Here is a 9,433-nt window from a genome sequence, read left to right as displayed (position 1 = left end):
CTCAAGCGGGGCAGCCGAGCTGGGCGAGGAGTGGGCTCGGCAGCCTCGCCCCTACCCGCTCGGAGTCTTTCCCCCCTCGGCGCCCCTGCCCAGAGCGGGGGGCGGGGCGGCGGCCGAGCGCGGGGCGCGCGTTTCCATGGCGAGCCCGTCTGGCGCCGAGCGCGGCCGAGCTGGACTACCCGGCGCCGGGGAAGCCCCGCGGCCCCGCCCGCTCGCGCGCCGCCGCCGCCGCCGCCGCCGCGCCCGGATCCAGAGCGATGCCACTGGGCCTGGCCGCCCCCCGCGTGGACTGCGCCGGAGACAAAGCCCGCGTGTGAGCGGCGCCCGCGGCCGGCTCTCCTTGCCTGCAGCGCCCGGCGCCCGGCTCCGGTAAGTGGGCGCAGCCCCTCGGGGTCGGGGCCCAGGGGGCGGGGGAGCCCGGGCACGGAGGGGGACCCCGCTCGGGGAGCCGCGGTCCGAGAGAAAAGAGGCGAAGCCGGACTGAGTTTGTCTGTGCGGACAGCGCAGCCCCTCGCCCCACCGATCCCGGGGCTATCCGGCACAAAAGGAAACTCGGGCTGGAAAGTCTTTGGAACTAGAAAATGGGTTGTGTGGCTTGTGTTGTCGTCAAGATCTAAGCGGGAACACGCGGAAAAAATACATGTAATTATCTGGGCATTCGCTTCGCCTGGCGGCGCCCGCGCAGGTAAGCAGAAGCCGATGCGTGCGTTCGTTGGGCGTCTGCGACCCGAGGGACTCGCGCCGGCGAGTGCAGGGCTCCTCCGGGCGCTCCGCCACCGGGACCCCCCCCACCTCCCCACCAAGCCTTGGGAAAGCCTGCCCAAGGAGAGTTTTAGACAACCCATGGGGAACAGTTGGAGGGTCTCCTGGGGACCGGGGTCTTCTGATCTCTCTGGCTTGAGGCAATGGGAGGCTCCTGGGGGACCACTTTTTCATGTGTAGGTCGCGGAGCATTTGCTGTTTCCCCGGCAGGGACGTTCCGCGCTGAGGAGGACCTTAATGAAAAGAGGTGGAGTGGCTAGTTGGTCGTTTTATTTGGGAAATGTTTTGGGTGAGTGCCTATAGAAGCCCTCTTGATTCCCCAGCACCCCGGGACACCTGCCTCGGGAGCGATTCTAGTGGTGACAGTGGACGAAAAGGCAAGGGTTTGGGTTTTTTCTCCCCTCCTTTATGGGCTCAAACATAGCAACGATTGTGAGGATGGCGCAGGACGGGGCGGTGTTTCGTTCTGTTGTACATAAGGTCGCTTTGAGTCCGAACGACTCGACGGCACCTAACAGCAACCTAACAATGGCGTCTCTGTCCCCGAGGCTGGTGCTGAAATGTACTGCGCTCACAGCGCGCGCACCCACCAGAATTGAGGAACCTTTGGTTTAATTGTTTAATTGCCTCGAAAAATAATGATGAAGGGAGGGTGAGTGGGGGTCAGAGATGTAGCTGAAAAACAAATTTTAATTTAGAAGCGTTTGCTTATTCTCGCGCATTTTGGCCTCGGGTGTTAGGCAACTCAGAAATGCTGAAGGTTGATCAAGCGATAAAGTGGATCCTGGATACCGGGTCTCCCACCCTCTCCCCCAGCTGCCCGTCTGCCGATTTTCTTCTCTTTGCGTCACCGCCCAGGATTGTAACCGGCTGTCTGGCGCAGGGTTGGGCTTTTCAGCCAGAGCCAAAGGCCTCCTAGGCTGCGCCTGTGTTGTTTCCCCATTAAGACGTGTCAGCCCAATCATCTGTTCATGAGTGAGGCTTGATGCTTCCAACAGCGAAAGTGAGGGAACCTGAGCTCTGTGACTAGCCCCCTTGATTCTTTTGGCAACTCCTTGTCCTGATTTTTTTTGGGGGGGGCGGAGGGAGGGAGACACACCGACATCTGATCTGACCCTGTTCCCTGCAGGAGGCTAACTGAGGTGACCAGTGGAAAGCACCTTACAGTCCTGAGAAATGAGACATGGTACATTTAAAATATGAATTATTTTTAAAATGTGGGGTTGGCTTAATTATCAATCATGATACATGATGAATATGCCACTTACTAAACAGGAAGTGCTCATGTAAATACAGGGTTTATTGTGATGCTTTGATAGGTAATGAGCAGCCTCACCATGAGGTTATTAGGCTGAAATGACTGTTTAGGACCAGGGATTTCCCGTTAGCTCCTTCACCCACACACTGCTCCAGCCCTCAGACTCTAACGTAAAAGTGCCCAAGATGGCTGAAGATGGCAGCCTGTGAAGATGGCTAGGCCAGCCAAGACATAGGGCAGCCAGGGGTCGTTCCCAATAGTCCCGCAATTGGCTGGGCAGTTACCTTTGACTTTCCTCATGCAAGTGTACTCTGAAGAAACCTGAAAGAAGCTTTCTCCATATTCATTTTATGGTGTTTAAAACAAAACTAACAGTCTTCGAAGCTTCCCAAGTCTCATTGCATTCTTTGAAATGGTAGAGCACCAGGTGGGAACACAGGAATGCTGTCCTCCCCCTTGGTCCCTGGGGAGCAAGTGCCTCGTAGCTGTTTCAGATGGACAGAAACATTTGAGACCAGGAGCGATGGTGTATAATGCTACACACACGCACACACCACTTGACCACCGCTTTCCGAGTAAGCTAAATGGCTGAGAGAAGATTGTAGCCTACAACAGACAAATCTTTCTCGTTTACTTATAGCCACATCTCACTATTGCATTTTTCTTTGCTTGTCTCTTTTTGAAGAGGGAGGATGCCTAGTGATGCATGTCAGCAGATTTCCTTTTTCTTCGTGGAATTTTGAAACAATTTCTTTCAAATATTACCTGATTTGTTCTCAGAGCACTTTTACGAGCATGCACAGTTACCTAATACTGCTGATTTTCCTTTTTATTATTTTTATTCACACTAGACTTACTCAGGCACAAAGGGCTTTTATTATTCAGGTAGAGAGATGATTTAGTCAGTTAAACAGAAACCAAAGTTTAATTTGTTTAATATACTAAAAATACTTCAAACAGAAATACTCCATCAACATTGGCTAGCAAGGGTTTTTAAATGAAAGTTAGAGAAGTTGAGTGTAAGGGAAAAATATTAATTATAGTATAGAAATTCTTGTAGTACTACTGAAAGGGGTAACTGGTTAAAAGCGTATGAAGACTAAACCAAAGACCTGAAATAAAAGATCAGAAGTGAACATGCAAGTAAAATTTCAATTTAGGTGAAGGAAATAGAGGCAAAAAAAAAATACTGCTGAGAGGAAAAATTGCCGCAGAGGAAACAGTGGCTACACAAAAAAGATCAATTCAGTCAGCTAACTGGGGCATTCCAAATCACTAATTATTAGTGAGCTTTTGTTAGGTCAAATGGCAGCTGGTGTGCAACCGGTTTTCCTGGCTGGAACCTGGCAGACAAAATGGCAGGTCCTGTGCAGTTGGTGGGGCGCAGGCTTGTTGAGAGACTTTGTGTTTATTGTGGAATGGACCCTGGGTGTCCACGGTGTAGGCAGTCTATGTACTTGTTTAGAATGCATTCGTCCCTACGGTCCTGGGGTTCCCAGGAGTCTAAAGACAAGTCGCCAAAGGCCCCACCTACGAGGTTGGGAGCCTCAGTTCACAGGCCCTTGTTGCCAGGCTCTGGATTAGACCCTGTTGTGTGGATGATCCCATTTCACCCCTGCGTGATACCTGCAACAACAGTGGTGACTTCTGGTGACCTCTCTGTCCAGCAGTGTTCTGGCAGAGTGTTTGATGGGTGGCAATGGTTTTCTTAGAGCCCTGGTAGTGCAGAGGTTAAGAGCTTGGCTGCTAACCAAAAGTTGGCAGTTCGAATCCAGCAGCCACTCCTTGGAAACCTTATAGGGCAGTTCTGCTCTATCCTATAGGGTCACTATGAGTCGGAATCGACTCAACAGCAACGAGTAGTGGTTTTCTTAACTAACCAAGGGAAGAAAACCAAAACCGAACCTGCTGCCATCGAATGAATCCCAACGGATGGCAGCCCCATGTGTTACAGAGTAGAACTGCCCCCATAGGGTTTTCTTGGCTGTAATTTTTATGGCAGCAGATTACCAGGACTTTCTTCTGCAGCACTGCTAGGTGGATTTGAACCACCAACCTTTTGATTAGTAGTCAGGGCAGTCAGGGACCTTAACCAAGAAAAACGATCTTCAAATAACAAGTAGAGGTAATCAAGACATAAGAAAGAGAAGAAATCAGAAGAACTGTGTAAAAACCCACACCAGGGACTGGGCACAGGCACCTTTTCAAAAGAGAAGAGTCATCCCTCTTTCTTCTTAGGTTTCTAACATCATTTCTCCCGGAGCTGCTGGGTTAGCTCTCTCCAGTGGGATATTGCTGTGAGGCCGGAAATGCCCCAGAGAGAGAAGGAATGCTTCAGGTGTCCCTGTGGGGTCTGGGTAATTGTTTCTCCTCCCCATGGACATGTGCAGAACGCAGAGCAACAGCCTGTGGGCCGTTAGCTGGGCTAACTGCTCTTTTATGCCTTTCTCACTAGTCTCTGTTAGCGCACCCTGGGCGCTGATTTACAGCCGTGGTCGCCTTCTCGCCCACCCCTCCCCACAGGCATCACCAGGAAAGGGCAGCATGATAGGAATAGAAAGGAGGGAACCATGTTTAATTCTTCTAAAAATTATTATTAGAGCACCTTTACAACTATATTAAAGGGTGTTAAAATGAAAAATCGATGCGGCCCCACCCACATTCAACTGCATTTACTTCCTCCAGTGTTCAGTCACACAAATATGTAAAACTGAGAAATTTCTACCAAAACCGTGCTCAGGTGTGAAGGTCCAAGTAGGAGAAATGGGATTAGAAAACAGTAAGGAGTGAGAGCAAGAGAACATGGTGGGGGGGGGGGGGATGGAGTAGGAAGCAAAGCAGTTTAGGGAGATTGCTGCAGGCCGGCTGTGGAGTCAGGGCATTCTCCGTGCTGGCCCTGCTGGGCCGGGTGGCGCAGTTCTGGGCACACTGTTGGAGAGGCATGGACAGGAAGGCAAAGGGACAGGAAGGCAAACAGTGGTGGTCTCTGTCTTCCCAGGGGTCAGGCTCTTGGAGGCAGAGAACTGGCAGCAGTCCAGGCGGGCTCAGCCGTATTTGCTGACCATGCTACGCCCTCCCCATGCAGCAGGCTCTGCCTCACCCCAGATCAGGCAACCAGCCAAAAACCCAAACCCAAACCCATTGCAATCCAGTCAATTCCAACTCGTAGCGACCCTATAGGACAGAGTAGAACTGCCCCCCTTAGAATTTCCAAGGAGTGGCTGGTGAATTCGAACTGCCGACCTTCCGGTTAGCAGCCAAGCTCTTAACCACTGCACCACCAGGGCTCCAGTAACCACTTTATATGCCCGAGTTGGATCATTGGTGTACCTCCCCGCACCCTCTGTGGTCAGATATTCTGGCAGCCCAGGGCTCACAGACTGAGCACCTGCTCTGCAGGTCCCCCTCCTTATCAGCAGGACCTTCTGGTCTTTCTTTCTCTTTATGAGGGTCCAGACATACACAAGACTGGTGCTCCCTCAGGAGTGTTTTTCTGGCCTGATTTGGGGAGGCGTCTGTCCAGCCCCGTTGCCCTGGAATACATGAGTGGTGCACACCCTGAAAGGAAATTTCCAGCAGTCCGGTTTTTCACTAAGTCTGGAGTCCATAGCCTGTGGCAAAAGCATTGTGAGTCAATCCCTATTTGGTTTTAGTCCCTGCTTAGCAATCCTGGGGAAATTCTGTTTCCTCTGTGCCCCAGTTAACCTCACTTACAACCCACAGGCTGCAGCAGCCCCTTGGTGCTCATTTCCTCCCCTGGCACCTGTGGCACCAAGCAGACGAGGGAGTCTGCAGCCTAATGAAGGAGGCCAGATTTACCTAGTCTGTAATGGGTGTGTTTAGCGGCATAAACGGAGAAGCAGATGTTATGGGAATGTAAAGATAGGAACAGCCAGGCCTCTTACGCTACGAGGGCAGTGGTGGGTTGGAGTATTGCAGAGAAGGGGTGATGGTGGAACACAAATGGAGAACCCCAAAGGGTTGAGCCTCAAAGGAAAGAACAAAAGGAAACTGACAGTGATGTCAGCCCTGAATTCCCTCTGGAGCAGTGTGAGACATCAATACATAAATTGGCCTTCATCACCATCACACACTTCTCTCTTGAACCGAGTTTCACCTAATAGAGAAAGGGTCACTGGAGCCTTAAGGAAGATGCCAGTACCTCCTCACTGCCCTTTGCTTAGCTAAACCTTCTGGGTACCTAGGTAGACCTCTTCTCTGGTCCCCCACCCTGTCCCTGTCTCTGAATGGCTTTACCCCATCAGCCAGTGGTGTCTCTCTGAATGACTGGTGGGACTTGGTGTTTCACCACTATTCTCTTCCCCTTGGTTGGTCTCTTGACATCATGTCTTCTCTGGCTGCCTTGCCTGAGCTCCCAGGGCTTCCTCAGTCTGCTCGTAGAGCCTCTGGTCAGTGTGCCCGTGGCTGTCTCCCCTTCACCTCCTTGCATCTCAAAGCTGTTACAAAGAAAAAAAGAGGCGTGACATAAATGCGTGTCCTGCACCTGGTGGGCCAGCTCCTGTGACCCCTGTTCACGATGCTCTTTGAAGGGTCAGATTCCTATGAATTCCCAGTTTGTCTCCAAACCCTCTTCTTGTGCTAGAAGGTGTGATAGCCAATAGTGTCTGAAGTGAGTCGATCATTGCCCTGGCCCCAGGCACGTTTTTATTAAACAGAAATTTTCTGTGATGGGACTTATCATCACATGTTCTGCAGATCCTCACTGTTACCAACCTTGGTCATCAAGCCCCAGGCTTTGGGAGCCTCTCTCTAGTTTTCCTGTGCATTATTGCTCCAAGCCGTGCTCGTTTTAATTGGTGGAAACTCTGGGAAGATTTTTCAATACCTGTATTTTGCTGTAGGAATCCCTGGGTGGTGCAAATGGTTAATGTGCTCTGCTGCTAACCTAAAGTTTGGAGGTGCCTTGGAAGAAAGGCCTGGTGATCTACTTCCAGAAAATCAGCCACCGAAAACCCTATGGAGCACAGTTCTATTCTGACACACGTGGGTTCACCATGAGTTGGAGTCCACTTGAGGGCAACTGGTTTAATTTTGCTGTAGGCAGTAGATGTGTTCCTAAAAGACTGCCTGTAAATCTTATGTTTGTAAGACTTGATTGCCAAACATGTGTCAGGCACCTGCAGTGTATGTACCAGATACTTTAGGCACTCGTGATTTGAAGATGGAGAAGGTACAGTCTTGCCCTCCAAAGAACTCATAATGTGTGAAAACAGTTTATCTAACCCTGGATTAGAGCTAAGATAGACCTGTTTAAAGCACCATGGGAGCAAAGGTACTGGGACCATTAATTCTTCCAGAAGAGGTCTGTACAGGGGGTCGTGTTTTGAGCTGGCCCTAGGTAAAGCCGTGTAGGAGTTTTCCAGCAAGACCAATGAGACAGGGCTTGCCAGGCAGAGGGAGCAGCAGGTGCAAAGACACAGAGTTGTGAAAGGGCAGAGGTGGAGCAGAAAAGGCAGATGGTAGCCAGGTTATAAAGAACCTTGAGTGACACATGGAGGAGTTTATTCCATAAAGAATGGGGGATGCAGGGCAGTTCTTAGGCAGGAGCAGGGCTTAGTGGATCCTGTGTGTGGCTCGCTGGCTGTGACAAGTGTGAGGAACAAGTTCGAGGAATGAGGCTAGAGAAGCACCCCAGAATGCTCAGGCCCCGGCCTCAGAAGTGGAGGGAAGAGGAGAGGATTCCAGGGTTTCCAGTTTGGGTGCTAGGATGGAGAGGCCCAACATCACCTGGTTTCGTGAATGGAAGAGAAGGAGCAAAATGGGCAAGTGGAGAGAGTATGTGGTTAGTTGCTGTTGAGTTGGCCCCCAACACATGGCAGCCCCACGCACAATGGGACGGACGGCTGCCTGGTCCTGCACATCCCCATGATGCGGATTTGGGACGGAAGGCTGCCTGGTCCTGCACATCCCTATGATGCGGATTGGACCGCTGTGACCTGTGGGATTTCCAGTGGCTGATTTTTGGAAGTCAGTCACCAGGGCTTTCTTCCTGGTCTGTCTTAGGCTGGAAGCTCCTCTAAAATTTGTTCAGCATCATAGCAACACACAAGCTTCCACTGACAGATGGTTGGTGGCTACACTTGAGGTGCATTGACCAGGAATCAAACCTGGGTCTCCTGCATGGGAGGCCAGAATTTTAACCACTGGACCACCACTGCCCTCAGAGAGAGAGTGTGTAGGATTTGCCAAGTGAGGAGGTGACTGAGGACACCAGGTGCAGCGTGCATCGGTGGCTGAGCACAGGTCTGGCTGGAGCAGAGGCTGGGAGTCACTGGAGCCTGGGTGGAGCTGGGAGCGGATGAGATTGCCCAGGGAGATCCCCGGCGTACTAAGTGAAGGAGGGAGGCCCACGCTTCAAAAAACATATATGAATTTTGTGGCAAAATAAAAACTCTTCTGTAAAACACACGCTATTTCTAATGCAGGTGTTTTCCTATATTGAATTGCCTTTACAGGGACCCATCTGGCCAGCAGGCCCCTCAGCTGCTCATTTCGTCAGTCTTTTGAAACAACGGCACACCCGCTGCTGCCACGTTTTCCTGGATGACTCACTCTTTCTGTGCTCAAGCAGTGGCAGCTCTGCCTCTCGTTTATGATTTCTTTGTCCCCTCATGTTTACGACTTGATCTTATTGTACTAGCACCAGTTTCTTAACGAGTGCTGACGTCAGGGAGTTACAGCATATTCACTTTGGCATGTCTGTGTTTCTGTCCAAGGGCGAGCTTTGGTTTCATGTTTTACCCAAACCTCCTGGTTGCCCCTTTCCATCCAGGAGGGCTGGGCTGTGCCCTGCACAAGGTAACCATAGCAACACACCTAAAACAGCCCTGCACATTGGCCCAGGCCCAGAGGCCTGAGCGCGGCCTTGCCTTGTTGCTTCCTACCCTGCCTTCTCCTTGGGCCTCTGTTGTTAGCTGTGAAACACATCCCAGTGTTGTTCTCTCATTCCTCACAGCTCCTCGCTCTCTCTCTGCTGTTGGTTTCTCTCACTCTACTTTCTGAGTTCTAGGAAAAAAGCCATGAATAAAAAGCAGGGAGGAAAGGGGGTAAACAAAAATCTCTGCCTTCAGAGAATTTATGTTTTAGATAGAGGAGGGATCAGACCAGTAAAAATAAGTAAGGATATCAAAAGTGATTCAAATAAATAAATAAATAAATAAGCATCTTAAAATGTAGTAATTGCTTAGAGAAAGATAAAAGAGGACAGGAAATAGGGAGTGCCAGGCAGGGATTTACAAATTTCAAGTAGGGTGGACATAGAAGGTCTTACTATATCAATCCAACATTAAGCTTACTACCCAAGTGAACTTATCTGATAGGCGTGGAGCTGGAAGACAGAAGCAGGTGAAGATGTTGGTGGATCCACAGATTATTTTGTGCCCAGCTGTTTTC

The 9,433-nt window shown here is 50.7% G+C and overlaps 1 protein-coding gene across 1 annotated transcript in view; it reads left to right on the top strand.

Annotated features, from left to right (window-relative positions):
* Window positions 1–300: 300 nt before the first annotated feature.
* GNG4 (G protein subunit gamma 4) overlaps window positions 301–9,433 on the top strand; it is a 102,096-nt gene continuing 92,963 nt past the window's right edge. Inside the window, exon 1 of the mRNA XM_064276696.1 lies at window positions 301–369. The gene's annotated coding sequence lies outside the window, so the exon portion shown is untranslated. The remainder of the gene's footprint in view (window positions 370–9,433) is intronic.

The sequence above is a fragment of the Loxodonta africana genome, chromosome 25, assembly GCF_030014295.1.
Source record: "Loxodonta africana isolate mLoxAfr1 chromosome 25, mLoxAfr1.hap2, whole genome shotgun sequence".
In the NCBI taxonomy this organism is placed as follows: Eukaryota; Metazoa; Chordata; class Mammalia; order Proboscidea; family Elephantidae; genus Loxodonta; species Loxodonta africana.
Note: the sequence above shows the minus strand (reverse complement) of the source record. Positions and strands in the feature narration are given on the sequence as shown.